We start from the raw sequence: 23,376 nt of genomic DNA on the forward strand, positions 1-23,376 counted from the left end.
ATTACCAGGGAGACCTATCTGGAGACAGGTGCACTGGGGCTAGCCTGCTCTGGAGACTTCCGAACAAACCGTACACACCCACCCTGTTGCCCCAGCCTGAGCCTGCGCCTCCCTCCAAACCCCGGGTAGAAAACCCTACTAGGTTGCCATAGAAAACCAGACTCCTGTCGTCCTTGGATCCTCTCCAGCCAGCAGCCAGATGAGTTAGGCCAAAGAAGATCTGCTTAGCGGGAGAGGGGGGTGGTCCAGACTTGGCAGGAAGGGAAGAGTGTCCTTGGTGGGGTAGGCGTGGGTTCCAATCCCCAGCCTTGACCCCACACTGCTTGGTCCCGAAGTGAAGTGACAGGGTCTCTTTAGGAACATCTCTTTTCAAATGCTAAACTAGGGCTGGGGAGTGTGGCTTCAGGGGTAGAGAATTTGCCTAGCGTGTGTTGGGCCGTGGGTTCGAATCTCAGCATCATACATAAAAATTAAAACACGCACCTACCTAACCATTCCATGCCTAACCATGCATGTCAGAGAAAGGCAAACCAATGTCAACACAAAGGAAGGGACATGGATACCCACAGCAGCGCTATTAACACAGAACAAATCCTAGAAACAGGGTGTGTCCACCAGAGCTACAAGAACAGGAGACAGCATGGCCTGCTTGCTTAGATTTCTCTAACTCGCTACAAAATGCTACTTGGTTTGTGAGAGCAGAAAAGAGTTCAGTGGAACCCTGGGGATGCTGAGGGCCTGAGAGAGAGACCACAGAGAATCCCACTGTGCTGGGTTGATTTCTTCCTGGAGGAACAAGAGAGAAGCAGCATTTCATCCCCAGGGTGCCCATTTGTACAGTCACACAGGGGAAAAGGGGTGCTGGCATGTGCAAAGGCCCGGTGGCTGGGCAAGTGTGGGATCTTCTAAAATCCACAGGAAAAGTCTTGGCATCTGAAGTGGAATCAGTGAGGGGAATATAGGCAAGCTTCCTCCTGTGGGTGTGGTTTGCAGGAGACTGCAGCAGCCTGGCCTTCTCCACTGCTGCTTGCCCTGGGCCTCCGAGTCTGGGGAATGAAATCATGCTGCTTCTTGGAGCCTAACAGAGTTCATTGGTGGGAACCTAGGATGCTCTCTGTTCCTCACTACCTTTGGACTTCGAGACTCTAGGTGCCTTGCTCAGCTATGTGGGCTTCTAGGGGCAGTCACCTCCCCCACACCCCAGCCTCTGAACTTGGCACAGACCAGGTGTCCAGAGCTATCTTGGGAGGGCAACACCAGGAGGGAGAGACAAAGCTGGTCCAGGTGGGTCCAGGTGGACCTCAGCAGCCCAAGCTACGAGTCCAGTTCAAAGCCAACAGGGGCCATTTCTTTCTTTCCTGAGCTGGAACTAGCTCTTCTTGCTAATGTTGCTCTCCTCAGCCAGGCCACATGGGTTCTCAACCTCTGCTCACTCGAGCACGTGACTGATGGTGAAGGAGGGGTCCATTAGAAGCCTCAGACCTCTTTCCTGTGCAGAGCCATCAAGGAGGGATGCACAGACCGTATGGAGATAAATATGGAGAAATCCCCTGGGGCAGGGCTGGGCTGAGAACCCTTCCCTACTCTTGGCCTCTGGGCTCACACAGCATCCAGGTTTGCAGTTAGAAGAACTAAACAGAGACACAACAGAGGCTGTGGGGCTAGAGAGCTCTGGCTATCCTGCCCATTCCCAAGCAGTGTATAGCAAAGGGCCTGGGATGGCAGGAATTGGGTTGAGAGGAGACTGCTGAGCCAGCCTAGCAGGGGCAAGAGTCAGGAACCTGTCCAATAAAGGTCTAGGTTTTGCTGTCCTAAGGTCCCAAGCTGAGGGTGCCCTGGTGCTCTGGAGACAGACAGACAGACAGACAGACAGACAGACAGACAGACACACCGAGTGTGCAAGGATCCGGGCTGGGATGACAGCAGAGAAAAGGCGGACCGTTGAAACGTGGTCCTTTTAGAAGCCGAGAGTCTTGGGAGGTGAAAGTCAGCGAGGGCTGGCCACTCTAGGCTTGTAGGCATGTTATTTTCAGTGTTCTACTGAGAGTAATGGGTGCCATGGAAGGTTTCAGGCAGGGGGAGTGGCACATTTAGAAGCACTTTCCAGAAAGATCTCCCTGGCTGTCATGAGGGAAAGTGACTGTGGGGCAGAGGTGGAGGCAGAAGCGTTATCAGGAAGGCTCCACAGATGGGACTGAAATAGGTTGGCAGCTGGCAGATGAACGGACAGAGAGGATTTGGGCTGTGGTCCTGACTGCATACGTGGGTGGGGAGGGGCCGACTCCAGACTGGACTTGGGAGGAGAGACTGTCAGGGAGCCTGGTCTTCTGAGGTGCTACGGCACATCCTTTAGTACTTCCTTGTCCCCAGGGTTGGTGATCCTAGACAGAAATGAAGAGATTTTGATTGGCAGAGGTTCAGGGGTAGACACCTGCCAGCCCTAGGGGCAAAAGTCCCAGGGCCTGAGGCATCAGCTAGCAGAGGGCTGCAGCCTGTCCACTTCCGGGGTGGGTACAGCGGAGCAAAGGAGACACGAGCCCCATTTGTGGGCTTTTTCTCTGTCTGGCTACCCTCTGTCTGGTGTGGGACAATTCTGTATTCTGTCAATTATGTTTTAAATAAACCCTGATTGGCCAGTAGCCAGGCAGGAAGTATAGGTGGGACAACCAGATAGGAAGTAGAGGCGGGGCAATAAGAACAGGAGAATACTGGGAAGGAGGAAGCCCATTCTTCCCCAGTCCTGCCCAGACACCAAAGAAGGAAGATATGACCTACCCCGCTGCAAAAGATACTGAGCCATGTGGCTAGTATATACTAGAATAATGGGCTAATATAAGTTACAAGAGTTAACAAGAAGCCTGAGCTAATGGACCAAATAGTTTATAACTTATAGAGATCTCTGTGTGATTTTCTTTGGGATTTACCGGCTATGGGAACTGGGCAGGACAGAAACCCCAGCAAGCAGGCCTTCATGTTATATCTGTCCTTAAGACTCATATTCTTGTCAGAGACAGGGGACAGACTCAGGGCTAGTGAGCTGAGCAAAACAACCCACCAGTCAGAAGTCCGGCCTGGCTGGTGCACAGACCCCAGAGCTGAGTGCACCATGCAAAGAAGCCCCTCCTCCCCTTACCCCAGCCCCAAGCATCCATCCATCCAGTCACTGCGGGTTTTGTTGGCTCTATCCTTTCTACCTCCAATGACACCCCAATACAACCTTGACACTTCTCTAAGTACTTTCTGCTCCCCATCTCTAGTGCAGCCAGGGAGACCCAGGGCATGAAGATTAGGGGCTGTGGGTGTAGGTTATGACCCTGATATCTCTGCCAACGTCACCTGCCATCACCATCCAACTCTACCCCTCCCCAGGCCTTGGACTTGGAACCAGGTACCCTGCCCAGGAGTCTGCTCCTTTTGGTGGGTAAGGAAGGTCAGCCAGGTCCATTTTCCCAACCACCACGGCCTTTGAAAGCTCCCCCAAGGACCTACAATTCCTTGTTGTTCCCACCAGAAGTGGGAAGGAGAGCACTTGGACTCCATCAGAAGAGTCTATGGAGTGTGTGTATGTCAGTAGCATGTGCAGTGTCCTGTCTGTGCAAGCGTGCAGACCCTGACTCTGCAGGGTGTGTGGGTGTGTATGTGTGCACCCATATTGAATGTTTAGGAGTATGTGTGGGCAGTGCTATGTGCATAATTATACCATGTTTGTGTGCACATGTGTGTATACTTAAACACATGTAACTGTGTGCTATCCATATTACATGCCTGGGGCACATATGGCTGCGTGTCTTTATGTGTGCCATGTGTGCCATGCAGGAGTATATGAGCATTTGTGCCTGCTTGTATATGTGCACCTTTGGGCTGCACAGGTGTGTTGGTGAGCAGCGTGTGCACGTGCTTTGTATGTGTGCAGATGTGGTGCTGTGTTCTTGTGTGCGGTGGTGACAGGTGCATGCACCTGGCTGGTTCATCCATGCATCCTTTCCTGTGAGTGGAAACGCCCAGAGGAAGTATTCCTGTGAAGGCAGGGAAGAACTCTGGAATGGGGACTGGCTCTTCTATAGTGGGCTCCTGCTTCTGAGCCTGGAAATACAGGTGCAGCATGGTCTTCCCTGCACCATGGTGTCCCCCCTCCCAGCGTTTCTTCTCTGCTCCTGTGGGCCAGCGGATTCCAGGAGGCCCCAGAGCCATTATTTGTGAAGTTCCCAGACTCGTGTATTTTCCAGAAGCTGAAGACTGGGCTTGGACTCTGCCCTGTTACCCTGTCTGCATGGGGCTTTACTATGCTGCAATGCATACTGGGTAAGCCCAAGACATGGCTGCTACTATTGAACCAAGGTAATAAGGCAGACGCTTCCCTAGCATTACCTAAGCAGATGTCTCCCCTCGGTAGTCTGTGTGTGAAGGGGGCCGACAGGGGGTCTTGGGATGGGCAAGGATGCTGTATAGATTGAAAAGGACAGACAAAAGCTGCTGGTGCTGTAGCACCAGCAAGGAGAACACCTGGTTTCCATGGTAAAGGTGGCAGTGTGGGGATATGGTCAGAAGGTTCTAGGGACATTGCTTCAACGTGTCCCCTAGGTTAAGTGCCACTAGCGGATAGGCAAGGTCAGGCAGGGCTGAGTTGTGGGTGCTGTGCCCTCAGAATGGATTAGTGCTGGGCCAGCAAGATGACTCAGACAGGTAAGGTAATTGCTGCCAAGAGAGAACCAACTCCTGAAGGTGGCCTCTGACCTCTACACACAGGCCATGACCACTGCCCATGTGCACACTTACGCACGCACGCACGTGCGCGCACACACACTCACACACTCGCACACGTGTGCACAAACAGACACACATACGCATGCACACATGCACACACACGCATGCACACACACTCGTGCACACACATGTGCACACACTCTCGCGCACACACACACAAATACATGCACACACTCGCGTGTGCACATACACATACAGACACACGCATGTGCACACGCACGCACACACGCTGTGCTTCTTGAATGTCTGCTATGCTATCCTTTGTTTTCTGACCTCTTCTTCATGTTCTTTCCACGCAGTTCCTTCCGCCCAGCTCCACTGAAGCCAGAAGCCTCCACCAGCATTGGTGATACCTCTCACATCTCAGGAGAAGTTGGGTTTTACCCCAGACCCTGTGGGCTAAGAGCCACAGGCAGTCACCAATGGTTCAGAGAATCCCAGGAGTTGCTGGCAAGAGGACGGAAGGAAACCCAGTGGGAGCAGGACCTGGCTGCCAGGTTCCAGCAACGTGGGGCAGAGCCCCTTCCGGGAAAGGTTGAAAAGACCAGAAATGACATGGAGGACAGGGAAGCTAGGTGAGCCTCGGGTTGCTGGCTGGCAGAGTCTCGACCACTTCCCTCTGCATGGAGGCTGGCCATGGTGGCTTCAGCTTTGCCCAGGCCTCTCCTTTCTGCCTCCACTAGCATCCAGGTGAGGCTAACAACAAGACCATACATCTCATCGTGGGTCAAGAATTAATAAGTGAATGCATGGAAATTTTAAGTTTTCGCTTTTTTATTTGTTTGGGGGTGTGTGTGTGTGCGTGCGTGTGTGCGTGGTGTGTGTGCTCATACATGGAGGTAAAAGGAGTTGGTCTAGCCTTCCACCATGTGGGTCTCAGGGATAGAACTCAGGTCATCAGGCTTGGCAGCAAGAACCGTTCACTGCTGAGCCCTCTCTCTACCCAGCAAACCTTTCTGTCGCCTATTCATGCCCTTAAGGCAGCCAGGCTGGAGGATCTTTTTTTTAAAAATATTTATTTATTTATTATATATACAGTGTTCTGTCTGTGTGTATGTCTGCAGGCCAGAAATGGGCACCAAACCTTATTACAGATGGTTGTGAGCCACCATATGGTTGCCGGGAATTGAACTCAGGACCTTTGGAAGAGCAGACAATGCTCTTAACCACTGAGCCATCTCTCCAGCCCCAGGCTGGAGGATCTTGACATTGGGTTGTAGAATCAGCCTCGTGTGGCTCCAGGAAAGCCAGTATCGCAGTTGTGGGGTGTCAGGGTCTGCTTTACACCCCAAAATCATATCGTCTCCTATGAGGTGCTGTTAATCCCGATCTATGAGGGGAGGAAAACAAAGCTCAAGAAGACACGCTACTCTGGGTGACACAGCCAGTAAATGGCAGAGGTGGAAACCCCCCTCCCCCACATGCTGCATCTAAGTTCATAACCTAAGCACACATCCCTGGGCTGAGGGCAGAGTTCACTCACTCACTTGTCAATCACTCATTCACCCACTCATTCATTCTCCCAGCTCCTGCCAGGAATCCTCAGGGTGCTCCATCCCTGAGGCATTGTGTCTGCAGCAGTGGAGGAAGAGATCGCCATTCCTGTCCATCAGAATGCCACGCAGACACAGCTGGCAGAGGGTCATGGGGACCTGGTGATATGAGGGGGTCCAGCGATGGTTTAATATGAGCACTGCTGCCTGGAAGAGTGTTGCCAGCAGGGAGTTGTGCCTCCGAGGAGAAGTGGGTGGCTCCCTGCAGGAGCTCCTGGCCTGCCCTGTTTGTTGATGGCTACAGTGGACGGAGACTCAGACCAAACTGGACGCCACTATCGTTCTATCTGTGACCAGAGACAGGCTTACACACTGTGAAGAGCAAGGGTCCATCTGGTGCGGGGACTAGGCCCCGACCTTGAGTCTAGTGTCTACAGTATAGAGAACCATTCTATGATGAGTGAGCCAGCTCTGCTCTGTCCTCTGTGGGTTAGGAGCGACCTTGGGCCCAGACTGGAGTGTTAGGAGGGATTCGGCAAAGACACCTGCATGAGCTTCAGATCAGCCTTGGAAAGCCCATGGTGCCGGTGGCCCCAGCTAGTCCCTGGGACAGCAGAGATGGCAGGGCTGTGAGGCCCTTTAAAGCTCTGTCCCATTTTCTCTTTGAGTGAGATTGGAGGTCTGCGGATTTCTCTGCAAGTGGCAGTGGGTCCTGAGGTCCTGAGTAACTGTGTCCTCTAAGGAGTCTCTTTATCATCTAGAGAGTACAAGGCATGGGATAGTGCCCCCTACAAAGCTGCCAGAGCCATTTCAAGCTCGGGCCTAGGGACAGTATTCCCTAAAACAATGTGAAGAATTCAGACGGAAAGCCAGCCACCTCAGCCTACGCTGTGCTGTCATCTGAGCCCAGGGTCCTTCCTAACGTTTTAGCTTTGGTAATGCAGAAATAGAGCTCTTCACCCCCAGGTCCAATGAGGCGCCTGGCATCTATGCTAAGTACTACATGTCCCAGTCTCCTTTGCGACTAGGGACAGTCATGTGATCAGATCTGACCAATGGGACACAGGTGATGATTTCAGCGCTCTCCAGCTTGCCTTTAAAAGGAAAAGAGAGATGCTGGTGACTTTAGGGGACTTGAAGCCCTGTTGGGTCCCTCCAACATGCACAGAAAAGAACAGAGAAGAGGTGCTAACCCTCTTTGATCCTGTGCACAGAGTGATGGTATATACAAAAGGAGTCTAGGCCCTGGGCTCCCTGAGAGTAATAATAAGGAAAGCCTCTAAAAGACAAAAATTAGGCCTCTCTTAGGGCCACTGTCACTTGGGTTCTGCCAAGGGTGCTGGGTCAGCCTCCAAACCCAGTCCCTGAGGCTCAAAAAGGATAGCAGGCAAGTGGGGAAACCGGAGATAGCCATAGTCCAAAACCAGTGCTCAAAGAGGAAGGCACGAGGCAGGGAGTTCAAGGCCAGCCTGAGCTACGTAACAAAATAAACAAACAGGCAGACGCATATATATATGCGTGTGTGTCACTGGGCTGAATGATGGTTGACACCACCCACAGCTGATGACACCGCCCACAGCCAGTGACACCGCCCACAGCAGGTGACACCGCCCACACCGCCCACAGCCGGTGACACCGCCCACAGCAGGTGACACTGCCCACACCGCCCACAGCCGGTGACACTGCCCACAGCAGGTGACACCGCCCATGGTGATTTCAGGTTGGTGGGTGATTAAATCAGCCAGTGGTCTGGCGCTGTCCCAGGGAGAGTCTAAGCCTGGAAGAACTGGTGACTTCTGCATCCTATTGCCATTAAGTGTCCCTGCTGTGAGGAGCAGGTTCCTCTTCTGCTGTTTGTGGCCAGAATTCTAAGATGGTTGTGCTAACAAATGCCTACCTGTTCATAAAATGCCAGCTCAGTACACTGTGACCTCATCCTTTTCCTCAAAGTCAGTAGGGGAAGTTGAATTGTCTTGGTTTTTTGTTTGTTAGTTTGTTTTGTTTTTCGAGACGGGGTTTCTATGTGTAACAGTCCTAATAACTGTTCTAGAACTCGCTTTGTAGACCAGGTTGGCCTTGAATTCACTGAGATCTGCCTGCCTCTGCCTTCTGAGTCCTGGGACTAAAGATGTCTGCCACCATTACCCAGTTAATTGTCCTGTTTGTGTGTGTGTGTGTGTGTGTGTGTGTGTGTGTGTGTGTGTGTGTGTGTGTTTCGAGACAGCTATCGAGCCTGTCCTGGAACTAGCTCTAGTAGACCAGGGTGGCCTCAAACTCACAGGGATCCGCCTGCCTCTGCCTCCCAAGTACTGGGATTAAAGGCGTGCACCTGGCTAAATTGTCCGGTTTAAAGGTGAGAAAACACTCAAAGACCATATCACCTGGCCAGTGGCTTGTCACACTGTGGGCCTTTGTAGCCCTCAAACAAAATTTTCTTAGTATTCTGCCATTGTTATTCATTTGTTTTTGTTTTTTTTCAAGAGAAGGTTTCTCAGTACCTATGGAGCCTGTGAGCCTGTCCTGGAAATTGCTTTGTAGACTTACAGAGATCCACCTGCCTCTGCCTCCTGAGTACTGGCTTAAAGGTGTGAGCCTTTAGGCTATGCTACTATTTTTTTAAAATATATTTGAAGGAGTGGAACATGGGAAGGGCATGTCCTGACTAGATTTTATGTCAACCTGACACCAGCCAGGGTCATCTGGGAAGAAGGAATCTTAACTGAGAAAATGTCTTTATAGGCTTGACCTGTGGGCAAGTCTGTAGGGCATTTTCTTGGTTGATAACTATTGGGGGAGTGCCCAGCTCACTGTGGGTGGGGCCATCACTGGGCAGGCAGTCCTGGATGTCTAAGGAAGCAGGCTGAGCAAGCCACGAGGAACAAGTCAGTAACCAGCACCCTCCATGGCCTCTGCTTCAGTTCCTGCCTTGAGTTCCTGCCCTGACTTCCTTGGCGATGGACTGAAAGCTGAAACAAACCCTGTGTCTCTCAGTTCCTGTTTGTTGCTATGTTTAATCATAGCAATAGAAATTCTAAGGCGGGGGACACAGGAGAAGGACAAGATGAGGAACTTGCTAATGACCTAGCGCTGCCTCTTCCATCCAGGTGTCTGCTTTCCTGGTGAAGATGAGGACACTCCCTCCTTGTGTCCTTTCTGGGTTCTGTTACCCTATATCCCTCAGGAGCAGAAGAAGCAGCCTTGTGATAGGAGCTTTCCCTTCGTTCTGCACACCCACCCCTTTGTCTCAGAACTCTTCCTGGGCTTCTATAAGACCTCACCCTGTATGGACAGTCAGAGACCCTTAACCCTGGTGGGATGCTTCAGAGCTAGGTGTCCCGGAAACTAAAGGAGGACTCCCTCTTGAAGTCACAGTGGCTTTGCCTCTGGGAGATATGAGGCAGGGGCAAAGCAGGGAGTCACAGGCAAAGGCAGCTCTTCCTTGTAGGGCTGCGTGTGGGTGACACTAATCTATCAATAAAGCTTAAATACAGCCTGATCTGGAAGTGTCCAGTTAACTCTAGGCTGGGTTGTCAAGTATCAGCAGTGCTAATATTAGTAATATAACAAAGGGTTAACAGTTCCAAACAACTGCAAAAGAAACAGTCTTTGGTGGCGGTGGTAGAAAGGGCTTGGGCTTGATCTGGTACCCAGGATGCCTCTCTAGGGTTTATGGGACCTGGGTCTGAGCATGCAATCTTCCACTCCCTTGGCCAGATCAGTTTTATTAGGAATAGAAAGTGCTGGAATTTCACCATGGAAGAAAACCACAGACTTGGGACAGAACTCCACAACAGAATCCCTGGCTAGCACACATGGGGCCCTAGGGTCCATCCCCGGCACTGCAAAAGAAAAACTTACAAAAATCTGGCTCTGAGATGGCCCAGTGGTTAACCACACACACTTACCTTGCAGAGGACCTGCATTCTGTTCCCAGTGCCATGGCAGGCACCTCACAGCAGCCTGTAGCATCTGCACCAGAGGATCCAGCACCCTCTTCTGGCCACTGAGGGCATCTACACACATATGCATGTTGCAACACATAAACATACATACATACTATTTAATTCTTTTAAAAATAAAGCTTCAAATTCTCTCCACTGGTTCTCAGTTCTTTTCCTAAGAGACAGCCCCACACTCCACACGCCTCACCCACCAAGCTTCCCTGCCTTTGATTACCTCCCAAGGCTGGGCACTCATTACTCACAAGGCTGTCCACCCCTTTACCTCCACCATCTCCGATTCAGGCCATCTAGACCAGATGATCCTCTGTCCTGAGATCAATGACCACGGAATCAATTTCTCCCCACTGGGACCCTTCCTGGACCCCTGACCAACTGCTATCCTCCTGGAATAGGGCAGCATCCAGACTCCGGGAAGCTGGGGACAGCACTGCAGAGAAGCACAGACAGCCAGGCCCAGCTCTGCTTCCCCCTCCTGCTGCCTGGCCTGGAAGATCTTTTCTCACCAGAACAGCAGCTGAGAAAGGCAAAGATTTGCCCAAAGCAAACACATCAAGTCCTTCTGCAAACACATCTCCCCCTAGACTGAGGCTCCAGAGACCCCGGGGGAGGAGGGACTTGGAGGAGGCTGCTGCAGAGCTGGCTGCCTAAATTTGTTACAGAACCTAGATGGAGAACCCTGGGTGTCTGATTTTTTTAAATTAATTTATTCTTTGACAATTTCATGTATGTATATTCCTGTAACGCTCACGCTCTTACTCTCTCTTGTTTCCTTCCAGCCCCCTGGCCTCCCCATCATCCCACCAAGACCCCCCATTTTCCATGTTTTTTAAAGACAAGCAACCCAGTTTTTTAAAAAGATTTATTTATTTTTCTTTGATTTGTACTTGTGTTTTGCCTGCATGTATGTCTGTGCCCCATTTGATTGCAGTGCACATAGAGACCAGAAGAGGGCGTTATATGCCCTGAACTGGAATTACAGACTGTTGTGAGCCAACATGTGGGTGCTGGGAATCGAACCTGGGCATCTGGAAGAGCAGCCAGTGTTCTTAACCACAGAACCATCTCTCCATTCCCTGACTTTGTTTTCACTTTGTGGCCTATTAGGCTTAACCAGGGTTGCCTATGTGGCATGGGTGTGGAGCCGTCCACTGGGGAATGGACTCCCCAGTGGCTCAGTCACAGAAGACAGTGACACACACACACCCCAACCGCGCACTCATCCATGCCAAGGGTTCCCTGGCTCCATGAGCTCCTCCCACATCTAACTGAATTCTTCAGGCTTGGTTTTACTCTTGACTCTATACAGGCAACTGAAGCAACCAGGAATTTGAGAGTGTTCTGGCTTTATTGTGTTTCTAAAACAGCATTCAAAAGCCAGGCACACACCTTTAATCCCAGCACTCTAGAGGCAGAAGCAGGCAGATCTCTGTGAGTTTGAAGTCAGACTGGTCTGCATAGTGAGTTTCAGGACAATTAGAGCTATAGAGAGAGATCCTGACTCAAAAAACAAAACAGCAAAAGATAGCATTTAAAACCCCCTCCTCCCCATGATTTGGTCCTTGCATTCTTCCCACCCACTCCTAGTGGAAAGGGATGCTCCCTGAGCCTTGGCAGGGGTAATACATGTCGCTTGTTCTTAGCATCCTTATCAGCCATGAGTCTCTGCACTGACTGCTGTTCACTGCAGAGGGAAGTGTCTTTGATTAAGGCTGTACTAGTCTATCAGTGCAAATACACATATTTAGGAGGTGACACCTTCACTTAGCAAAACTAAAATAGTAAGTTCACCCCTAGTACCTATGACTTCCCAGCCGTGGGCCTTTGACCAGGTCCACAGTATCCTGCAGAGTCAGGCTTCAGAGTTGAGCTAAGAGCAGTTGGTTACCCCATGGACTGGTGTGCCACTATGGCACTACGGCAACTTGCCTTGCATGGGAAGTTGGTGTAGTGACATGCAGGATCCAACTCTTGCTGGCTTTTCTCTCCTGGCTGCCTACATAGCAGCTTCCATCACCAAGAAAGCCATGTTTCTTGGGGCTGGGATAGAAATATCTGGCTCTGGTGATCTCTAGAGGACTCTGGACAATTATACTCCCAGGGTGGGGACAGTGGCCCCTTCCTAATACCAGGCAGGGGGAAACACTGAGGGACGAGCCACTGGCTCTGCAGTCTGCTCTCACAGCCTGCTCCTTCTTCTGTGAAGGGCCTGTCCTATTCAGCCACACTTGCCTTCCTCGGGCCTCAGTATCCCCCCCCCCCCCCCCCCCCCCCCCCCCCCCCCCCCCCCCCCCCCCCCCCCCCCCCCCCCCGGAAAGCAAGGCAACAGTCCTCCCTCCGGCCTGGCCTTCCACAACGGTGGGTGGCTGTTTACCTGCTTGCTTATTTTGAGACTCAAGCAAAAGTCCCCTGGAACTCACTGTTGTAGCCAAGGATGATCTTGGGTGTCTGATCCTCCAGGCTCTACCCTCCCCAGGGGCTTGGATGCCAAGTGTGTGTCACCATGCCCGGTGTGTTTATCCCTAAAGATCAACCCCAGGCCTCGTGCATGTTAGACAAGCAGTCTACAGACTGAGCCGCACCCCCCAGAACCTCCCACTTTTAAATGACTACTCAGCCTCCCATCTGCCCATTCCTAACCTCCAGCCCACGGTTCTCTTCCTAGTAATAACCATAACAGCAGTAACTGTACTTGATGTGTGTGCAGGGCCCCAGGCAAAGCCCGCCACACCCTAGACTCCACTGACCCCTCCCACTGGCCCCAGAAAGAGGCGCTTGCAGGGCTATGGATGGGTATGTTGAGGTCCAGTGGCCTCCGCTGAGAGGACTCCAGGACCAGCACTGGGGAAAGGACAAAGGCTGATGATCCAGGGTGTGTTTCTTTCTCTGGCTCTGGGTTCAGGGTCAGGGTGCTAGATCTCATGCTCAGGGATTGGTTGGTTTCTTTGGCCGGCCCTTTTACCCTACAGAGGGTGTCTCGTCAATCAAGTGTGTTAGAGTAGTGGGGACTTGTTAGGGCTGGCTTCTCCATCCAGCAGCACAGGAGAGAGCTGCAAGGGAGGGGCAGAAAAGCTGGCTCTCCCAAGAGCTCAAGGGCTCTCTCCCCTACTTCCCTCTGCGGGTCCTTGTCTTCCTGCTTCCGCCTTCTGAGAACTGGGGGTGCAGACAGATGCCACCAGGCCTGGCATGGTGCTGGAAATGGTCTCTTTTAGCTCAGAATGGCCTCGAGTTTGCTGCCTAGATGAGGATGACCTTGGGGGTGTCCTTTGGTAAACAGTGCAGCTCTCGGCTAGGTAGGTCGATCTAGGGAGGCCTTTGGAGAAGAGCTGGGTCCTTTCCGGGACCTGGGTCAACGGATCACAGGCTTTGCTATAGCAGAGGGGTTGCTGGGCTATGCTGATCCTAGCTGCATCCTCTGAGGCCCTGACTGAGAAAGGCAGGAGCCCGGGCCTCCAGCAAATCCCTTTGCCTGCTGAACACTGTGCACAGACAAGGCTGTAATTCTGAAGCAGAGACCAGTTGAGCACTACTGTCTCACAGCCTTAGGTCGGGGGTGAGGGGGTGGGGGGAGAGGGAGGGAGGGTAGGGGCGGGGATGGGGGGGTGGAACTGTGTTTTGGAATGTGAAGGCTCCTGCTGTGGGAACTAAAACTTAGAAAAGCTGATGGGGGAGGGGTGGGGAAAGATGGCTCAAAGGATAAGGGAGCTTGCTGCCCAGCCAGACAACCAAAGTTGTATTCCAGCAACCCACATGGTAGAAGAAGAGAACGGACTCCCTCAAGGTGTTCTCTGACCCTATTTACATATCATGGTACACTTGAGCACACACACACCTACACAAAATAAATAAATTTGATTTTAAGAAAAGGGCAACTCTGGAACAAGGTGGTAGCAAACAAAGGGTCCCCTTGGCTTGCACCTGGGAACATGAAAGGCCCTAGAAGAGGAGACAGCATGATCCTGGTAGCAGGGCTGAGGTGGGATGTGACACCGTTAGGTGACAAGCAGAAGGCACCGCCTGTACCAGCTTTGTCCTTTTCCTCTAAATGACCTGGAGCTGGTGAGTTTCTTAAGCTGAGCTGCCAGTCTCTGGGAAAATGTGAGGTGACTTTCCCACGGGGTCTGCAGAACCCCCAACTTAGCCCAGGAGGTCCTCTAGAACTCAGGTTTCGGGCTGCCCAGGACCTGCTGGTACTCAGGCCAACCTTGTGCAGCCTGAGTCTGAGACAGGAGGCCTTAGCTTTAGCATCCTGGGTAGGTAGAACAGTCCTCCCGGGCACCGGGGCAAGCCCAGTTGTAACCCCCAGAGAACCAATTAAGCCCTGCCCCAGCTATCTGAGCCATCTGGCCTTCTTGGTTCTAGAACCCAGACTGAAAGTCTGGAGAACGGCTTGGAGGGGGACAATGGTGCACAGTGGAACCTGGAGCAGGAGCCTTATACTGGCCTGTGCAGACTCCTTGACTACCCAATGCACGGGCCTTTGAAGGAGTATCCCAGGGCCTTTGAGAATGACTCTCAGTCGGTTGAGGAGCCACAGTGGAGGGCCGAAGAGGAAAACTGGGAACCCCAACGAAGATAGGACTCCACGGTGTTCAGAGTAAGCTCTAAGCAAGCAACTCCTCCCCTCCAGAGGAAGTGGAAAGGGCAAGCCCCTGGCCTAAGGCCACCCAGCAGGGGAGAACAGGACTCTAACCGGGATTTGGACTCCGCTTTCTCTCTAAATTGCTACTCTTAACCCCTTCCTAATCGGCTCTCTACCGTAAGCGAAGTTGCACGCAGAAAGACGGAAGGGGAGGAAAGAAAGGAAAGGCACCCGGCCGGTTCTTCCCACGCCCCGGTCACCCCGTCCCCTCCGCTATCGAGCTGGGAGGTCCGCAGCCGCCTCTACCTCTTCAGCAGCTACCCCCGCGGTGCTGCTGTAACCCGCCCCGAAGCAGCATTTTTACATCAGGACCCCGGGCGTGGGGAAGCCTTCCGACCAACGAGGTCCGGAGGGAGCTCGCGCCGAGCGGTGGGCTGCACAGCACACACCCCCACCCACGCGCGCCGGGGTCACTGAACGATTGATGGGGCAGTGCAGAGATGGACGAGTGTCGCACGCTCTGTCCACAGGGTGGGCGCGCGGGCTGTGCGCGTGGGTCGCCGGTTCCGCGCGCCGGGCCTTCCTAGCTCCCTCGCTTGCTTTTTCCTTTCTCTCTCTCTCTTTTTTTTCCTGGAGCGGAGCCCGGCGCCAGGAGTCTGGAACCAGCCTGACAAGCCTTTGAGTTATGGGGGAGGGGCGGCGCGCACCCCCGCTGCGAGGCGCGCCCCGATCCGACGCGAGCCCGGGCGGCGGCGCCAGCGGCCCCGAGAGCCGCGCGAACCAGGCCGGCCCCGGGCGCGGCCGCCCCCGCCGAGCCAGGCATTCCTTTCCGCTGAAGCTCTGGCCCGCTTGCAGCGCCCCGGGCCACCGGCCTGCCGAATGGGGGCGGGGGCGGCCCCCCGCCACCCCAGGGAGGTTCTTCGGTTCCCTTCGCGTCCCCTTCACCCCTGGCTGGTGGTCCCTCCCACCCCAGCGCGGTCTTTTGTCCCTGTCTGGTTCCTTCCACCCCCAGCTGGTTCCTTCCTTGAGACTAGATCCCCCTACACCTCAACTCCGCGATCCTAGTTCGTCCCCACCACCCGCCGTGGCGATCTCTCCCACAGGCTGGACCCATCCCTCCACCTCTGTGTGATTTCTTCCGTCCCTGCTTTGTCCCCTTCACTCCCTAGCTGGTTCTTTCCTAGCCACTACTGCTTCCTCCAGTCCTCTAGAGGAAGGCGGATAGACCCCTTTTGTAGCCCAGAAGACCCTGCTTTCTGCTGACCATTGGGGACAGTGTCCAGTGGAGATTCTCCTTTTTCTTTTTCCCATTGTCTTAGGCCCGGCGACAGCACAGGGAGTACAGAGCAGAGGGACGTGGTCACCGGCTGAACCCGAAACAGAGGACTCAGTCAAGGCCTAGCCTGGTGGGTTTGGAGAAGAACTCAGACTCCAGAATTAGCAGAAAGAGCACGTGAGCGGGCCAGCAGCGGACAGGACCCAGGTTCTGTGCACAGGTCTCGCCTGGGCGCTGGCAGGGATACCTTAGTGCGGGCATTCCATGGAGCCACCATGCCCCTATATCCGCTCTCCATAGCATGCCCATCCCACCCCACACCCAGCCAAGTAATTGAAGAGTGTCGTCTGGTCTGTCCCAAGACAGGCCATCTCTGTATAGCCATGTGGCCTTTTGCTTTAGAGGCTCGGGGCTCTGCCCCTCTGCAGGCCCCCTTTGAACCTTGCAGCAAGTCTGGAATAGGTTACTAACAGGGCTGGCCTCCCGATAGAAAGTTTCTAGAAGCCCGGCCGATCCAGACAGCACAGGGCCTAACCAGAGGCAAGGCTTCAGCACGGAGCCACTTGCTCCTTATTACTGAGAGGCTCACCAGACCCCACAAGCCCCACTCCCAGTGACCCTTGACTGCAACTCCAAGAATGCAGGGCCTGTTCTGAAGCTAAGCAGCCTGGCCCCTCCTCCGTCCCCTGCCAAGCAGAGTGGAAACCAAGCCAGACCAAGCTGCTGAGTAGAAATTTCCAGTCTCCTGGCATAGTTGGAAGGGCCTGGGTGAGGCTCAGAGGTTTAGCAGGGCAGACTCGGTGGTACTGAGGTGGGGAGGGACCCCCAGATGTTCCAAAAGCTGGAAGCCCCCAAGCAGCCGAAGGCTGTTGTCCGCTGTAGCCAGTGGAAGCTCAGCTCGGCCTTTCTGTTGGCCCTTCCCCTGGGAGTCAGTCCATCAGAGACAAAGAGGCTAGGACAGCAGTGTGGAGGAAAGGCTGCAGGATCTGCCCAGAAGCAGCCAGCACAACTGTTTGTCTGGAAGTAGACTGTTTGCTCCAACCACTAGCCTAATTTCTTGTTGAGGCCACCTAGCCTCTCAGGGACAAGTCTTATTAGCTCCTTGGTCACCTAAAGGGACAGGGTTCTCCCAATTGTGTCCTGACCCTAAAATCAGCTTGAATTGAGGGTACTCGGTACACAGGCAGTTCACAGGGCTGTGTGACCCAGCTGAGTCACTCAGCCTCTCTGGGCCTTGTTCTGTCTGCCCATGCCCCTGGCTTACATGGGGGAAATAAGCATTGCACTGGGAAGAGACAGGCTGCATCCTGGTACTCTCTTGATCCGTGTCTGAACAGGATGAAGGACAGACAGAGGAAGCAGTTAAGCACAGAAGGAAGACGGAAAGCAGGGTGGACGGATGGTAGGATAGCTGGATGATGGGGGGTGGGTGGGTGGGTGAGTAAATGGGTGCATGGTGGGCAGTTGGGTTGATGGGAGAGGAGAGGGGTGACCGCTGGCCTGGCCTATGCACTCAGTGAGGCCCCAGTGCACAGCTGGCTTCCAGCAGACAGGCTTAGGGACTAGGGACATTAGGGGACAATGACAGCTAGACAAGGCTTTGGCATGTAAGGCTTCCTTGGGAGGGAGACAGACCAATTGCTGTGTTCTGAGAGCCACTGGGATGCCTGACACCCGGAGGAGTTTGCAGTTATACTCAGACACTGATGATAACCCTGTCGGGGGTACTGTTGCAGATATGGGTTACAGTTCAGATGTTTCTGCTGAGCTCCTTAAAATTCCTGGACCAGTTGCCTCAGTTTCCTCAACTGCAAATGGGACCACACCAGAAACTGCATGGGCAGCTTGCGGTGAGGACCTGCCTGTCTCTGACCCCACTGTGTCACTACTTACCTGCCAGGTGACTTTGGGTATGGCACAGCCTCCCCACAGGCCACAGCAAGGCACACAGCCAAGCTCTGCTGAACTGGGCTGCTTTGGCCCTTCTGCAAGTGCGTAACAGAGGTCAGAACGGCCCAGAAGCACACACCCGTTCTGTGCACTCAGACACACTCCCGCAGCACACACTGATGAAAACAGAAACATGCCCACACACATCCATGTACACTGACACATGCCCACATCTGTGTACATGGACACACACAGGTCTACAACACACATGCATGCACTGGGGTGTGCTCTGACAGCATACTCAGCCAGGCACACAGACATGTCTCCCCATACATTCGCCATTGCACTCTGCCCCTGAGTATGGACCAGCACCCTGGCCCCTACATAGGGTCACACTCCCACAGTCGAGGCGCTGGTGCACACCAACACGTCTGCATAGCACACACACAGGCCGCACAGATCCAGGCACACTTGCCTGCAGCACACAGACACGCCCACACTGTGCAGCTCCCCACACAGCAGCTCACACTCACACCCTTGCTCCGCTGAGCGCCAACTGTTGGTGCGCGAGGGGGGAGGGGGAGGATGAAGCCCACGACTCAGCGAGGAAGAGGGGCGCGGGGGGGTGCGCGGGCGGGCGAGGAGATGACAGCCCGCGGTCCCCCTCGAGTCCCGGCTCATGAATATTAATGCGGCGGTAATTAAAATGCAGGGACGCAGCAGGATGGATGCGGTGCCTCCGGAGCGCTGTGCGGCGCGGGCGGGTGGAGCGGTTCCACGGCCGAGGCCGGGCCGGTTTTCGCGGCGTCCCGGTCCCCTCCGCCCCCGCGCCCACCGCCACCCTCCCCCTCACCCGGCCCCCCGCGCCCCCGCCCCCACCTGCACCCTTCCCGTCCCGCGCCCTCGGGCGGGCCGAGCGCCAGGCCGCCTTCCCGGAGCCGCCTTCCTGCGCGGCCGCTGATGTCAGAGGCTCAAAACTTTCCGCTTCCCGCCTGGCGGCCTCGGGCCCTGAGTCATCGCCGCCCCCGGAGCCCTGGCCCGCGACGTGTTTGTGCAGAACCGGGCTCTGCTGGCCCTGCCTGACGTCAGGGCCCGGGCCGCCAGGCCGCACAGCTGGGACGATGCCACCCGGGGGGCCTAGAGGAGGACGTGCACCTGCGTTTTTTAGGTTCAAAAGCGACGCTAGCTGCCTGACCTTGGGCAGGGTCTTTCTGTCTCTGGGGATCTCTGACTTCCTCATCTGCCTCTTAGCAGATGCTCCTCAAATCTGTACAGCCTTGAGAGGTGCGGTGACTCCTTGCCCGTGACCCCACCCAGTACTCCTGTGGCTGAGGCAAGAGCATTACTGGGAGTTCAGTTCAGCCTGAAAAGAAGGTGGAAGAAGAAATGAATGATGAAAAACAAAACAAAAAATTGGCCGAAGTGGAAGTACTTTTAACCCAAGCTCTCTGCAGGCAAGGCCAGTCAGACCTACTTAGCAAACTCAGGCCAGCCAGGGCTTCACTGTGAGTGTCTCAAAGCAAAACAAAACAACAGTCAAAATCTAGAGAACAAGTGGCCACGGGAGCCCAACCCCAACCGATACATCTACAGTACAAACCCTAATCTAAAACCCAGGGGAAACTGAAGAAGAGGCAGAGATGGTAAGAGCCAGGGTCCAACACATCTGCTGTGGGGCTGTGTCTTCTATACATGGCAAGGAAGTCGTACCCATGAAGTCTCAACAATGTGGCCACCTAAACAAGACCTTCAAAACGACACCACCAGTGAACATGGCCTCGCCTACAGGGGAGGTGGGAATCTTACAAGGCACCATCCCTAGATGGGGTAATGGCTGCAGAAAGAGGGAGGCTCTCCAGGGACAAGCCCCTTGATAGGTTATCCAATCCCAAAAGATCAGTCATACACATATACATGTACAAGAACACTAACTGGGCTCAGCAGGGTGTGTGTGTGTGTGTGTGTGTGTGTGTGTGTGTGTGTGTGTAGAGATGCCCCCACCAGCACCTAAGGCAGGTGGGAGAGCTAGCCCTGAGGTTAGAAGGGTGGGAGAGCTACTCCTGCCCCCCACCAGCTACAACACTTGGGAAAACAGGCCCTGCACCTCACCTGGGCAGCATAAAGAGCCAGTCCCATTAGCAGAGGTGTGGGCAAGCCAGCCCCAAAGTTGTGGAGCATGGAAGAACGTCCCGTTACCTGTCATGTGATGGCATGAGCAGGAAAGAGACCCCCCCCACACACACACACACAAAATCAATGCCTAAGGCCATAAAGTGGGAGAGCTGTTCCTGCCCCTCATCTGCCGCAGCCCTGGGGAGACTGGCCCTGGTGCCAGTCTGGGCAACACTGAAGCTGGCCCTGAGGATGTAGGTGTGGGAGATCTGACCCTGAGGATGTGTAAGCGGGAGAATTTGCCCCGCCCCTTGCTCTTAGAGCAATGGGTGAAAAGGCAACGCGGGAGAGCTCACCCTAGTGGTGAGGACAGGGATAGCTGGCCAAGGGAAGAATCCTGCAACTACCCAGGCCAGGAACCACCCCATCTGTGATCTGCTGGAGCACGTGAAAGGACTGGTCCTGCAGACCCAAAGCCACAGAATTTCCACAACACAGATAACAGCAAGATAACCAAGAAGAACCTCAGTGAGGGCCCAGCATCCATACTGTAGCAGAAACCAGAGACCTAGAACCAGACCCATGGCTCTCTGCAGTGAACACTTGCAAGAAAAGATATGTGGACAAAAGGTGTGACTCACGGTGTCACAATACAACTTCCAGGACACGATTTTTTTCCCTTTTTTTTTCTTTTTTCTCTTAAATTTTCTTGTGGGGGCTACACGGGCAGAGGGTGGATCCACAGGGAAGGAAAACAAATGGGCCTGAGATTCATGATGGGAAAGACACAAGGAATAAATGAAAAGAAAGTTTAAAAAACGACAGGTAAAGAAGAGGTCATGAATTTCATAGGGCATTGGGGTGCACAAAAAAAGAAAATAAAATATGCAGACTTAAGGAGCTGATTGTGCAAGCTGAATAAACAGAGGCTGAGATGAGAAAGGGACCCACCCACTGGCCAGCTGTTAAGGGATGACTTTGAATGAAGGCGCCATTGATGTCAGGCCTGGGTTCAAATCCTAGTCTGGGCCCCTGTCCCCTCCTCTGCCCTCCAACCAGAGGTACTGGGAGACTAGCTAGCAAAACCATTCTGTTAGCAGCTCTTGGCCGCCACACAGAGTGTGAGTTCCCAGCATGGCCAGTTTGCTGGCTCTTTCCTGGTTGTTTGCCATTGCTGGTCGGGACCCAACTTACAGAGGGAAAACCAAGACTAAGCTGAACTGTTGCTCTCAGAGCCTGGTGGGGGAGGGGAAGGTCAGGATCCACTCCTGGATCCTCAGGGCTGTCCAGCATCCCTCCCCGAACCAGCAGAAACCCTCACCTGGGCAGCGGCTGAGACTCGCCAGCTCTGGGCTCCCTGCCCACGCTGTGGAAGCTAACGGACCTTGTAGGCAGCTGCACACACACACACACACACACACACACACACACAGGTCCTCAGTGCTCCCTCCCCAGGACTCCTCCTCATGCCCCCAGGCCTTCGCACAGTGCGGTGCTGTTCTCACTGCTGGAACACTCTGTGCCTCACCCTGCTTTTCCAGTTAACTCCTCTGACTCCATCTCTCCTTAGCTCTTTCCCATGGGGTGTGTCCCAGTTAGCACCACCCCACCACACACACACACACTCACACTCCATCCACATGGCACAGACTGAGACTTCCCCTCCACCATTACACAGCCCCCATTACACTGAGTCTCCCATGGCCTCTAGCCTTATCCCCTGGGGGCATGGACCTCTGCTGAGAGCAGAAACCCTGGCCTAGGCTTCTCTGGTCCAGTACCAGACCCCACCAAGTTTTGCTCCAGAGTTAGCCTCTACCCCTTCAACCTCACACTCTTTGCTGCCCCAGTTCCATCTTCCTTCAGCCAGGGGCTGTCCTTCCTGTGGGCTAGCCTTCACCCTCTCTTAGTCACTTCTCTGACCCCTATTGCAGCTCAGGGCTGCATTCCTAAGGTCACCTCTGTCTTGAACCTCAACCTTCTCACCTGTAAAATGGGACAATACTGAAGAGTGCCTTGTAATGTACTGGTGGGAATCTTTTTTTTAAAATATTTATTTATTTATTATGTATACAATATTCTGTCTGTGTGTATGTCTGCAGGCCAGAAGAGGGCACCAGACTTCATTACAGATGGTTGTGAGCCACCATGTGGTTGCTGGGAATTGAACTCAGGACCTTTGGAAGAGCAGGCAATGCTCTTAACCTCTGAGCCATCTCTCCAGCCCACTGGTGGGAATCTTTTGTGTGGAAAAAAAAAGTGGGTGAACTTATGGGAGAAAGCAGTCAGTCAACATACTTGCAGAGCTCCCCCCACCCCCTGTTCCCTTGAGTACCAAGGCCTCTTCCTTGGCCCAGCAGGAGCCCAGCACCCACATTTGGAGAGGGGCATACCCTTCCATATGCAGAGATGCGGAAACCAAGACCCTAAAGAGAGGGCACTGGACTTCGGGAAGCATCTTCCCTATCTGGAGTCTGAACTGTGCGTAGAGGGTACCAAGCAGTTTTGGTGTGTCCAGAGTCCAGCAGAGACAGGCAGCAAGCAAGTAAAGACTGTGTGTGAGAAAAGAAGGAAGGCTGCGGGGGTGGGGCCCAGGAGCCACCGTGCTGGGGTGGGGCCCAGGAACCACCGTGCGTGGGTGGGGCCCTGAGGCCACCTGCGGGGGTGGGGCCCAGAAGTCGCCTGTGGGGGTGGGGCCCAGGAGCCACCGTGCGGGGGTGGGGCCCAGGAGGCACCATGCTCCTCGCGGCTGTTTCTAGGGCTGAGGAATGGTGGCTTCACTGGTAGACAGCTTGTGTAGCATGTACAAGGTCCTGTGCTTGGTCTAAAGCACCGCATGAAACCAGGCATGATGACCTAGGTTTGCAATCCCAGCACTCAAGACGTGGAGGCAGAAGGATCAGGAATCCAAGGTCATCCTTGACTGTATAACAAATTTAAAGCAAGCCTGGACCACTTGAGATTCCAATTAAAAAAAAAAAAAGTGGTGACTAAGAGTCCTTGCCAGGCAGTGGTGGTGCAGGCCTTTAATGTCAGCATGCAGAGGCAGGTGGGTCTCTGTGAGTTTGATCACAGCCTGGTCTACAAAACGAGCTGCAGGCTGCCCAGAGCTGTTACACAGAACCCCCCCCCAAAAAAAAAAAACAAGCAAAAAGCCCCTAAATGTGTTATATATGGACCCACGCGAATCCCAGAACTCCTGGAATTTTCTAATCGTTCCGCTCCTATCTAATATATTCTGTGTGCCTTTGCCTTAGCAGGGAGCAGCGGGTGCTTAGAGACAAACTTGGGGGCAGGAGA

The 23,376-nt window shown here is 53.8% G+C and overlaps 2 long non-coding RNA genes across 3 annotated transcripts; one reads left to right on the forward strand and one right to left on the reverse strand.

Annotated features, from left to right (window-relative positions):
- Positions 1-2,095: 2,095 nt before the first annotated feature.
- LOC126509318 (uncharacterized) lies at positions 2,096-10,712 on the reverse strand. Its single transcript, XR_007594132.1, has 3 exons — positions 10,482-10,712; positions 10,163-10,270; positions 2,096-2,381 (listed from the first exon to the last, which is right to left on the reverse strand). It is a non-coding gene; the product is annotated as an uncharacterized lncRNA (long non-coding RNA).
- A 3,941-nt stretch (positions 10,713-14,653) lies between these two features.
- LOC126509317 (uncharacterized) lies at positions 14,654-17,912 on the forward strand. Of its 2 annotated transcripts, XR_007594131.1 has the most exons (4): positions 14,654-14,813; positions 16,118-16,204; positions 17,412-17,476; positions 17,811-17,912. It is a non-coding gene; the product is annotated as an uncharacterized lncRNA (long non-coding RNA). The 2 variants fall into 2 exon arrangements; XR_007594130.1 differs by lacking the exon at positions 14,654-14,813 and having other exon boundaries at positions 15,643-16,204.
- The last annotated feature ends 5,464 nt before the right edge of the window (positions 17,913-23,376 follow it).

The sequence above is a fragment of the Alexandromys fortis genome, unplaced genomic scaffold (genome assembly GCF_014885135.2).
Source record: "Alexandromys fortis isolate MF-2015 unplaced genomic scaffold, M_Fortis_MF-2015_v1.1 scaffold_72, whole genome shotgun sequence".
Taxonomy (NCBI): Eukaryota; Metazoa; Chordata; class Mammalia; order Rodentia; family Cricetidae; genus Alexandromys; species Alexandromys fortis.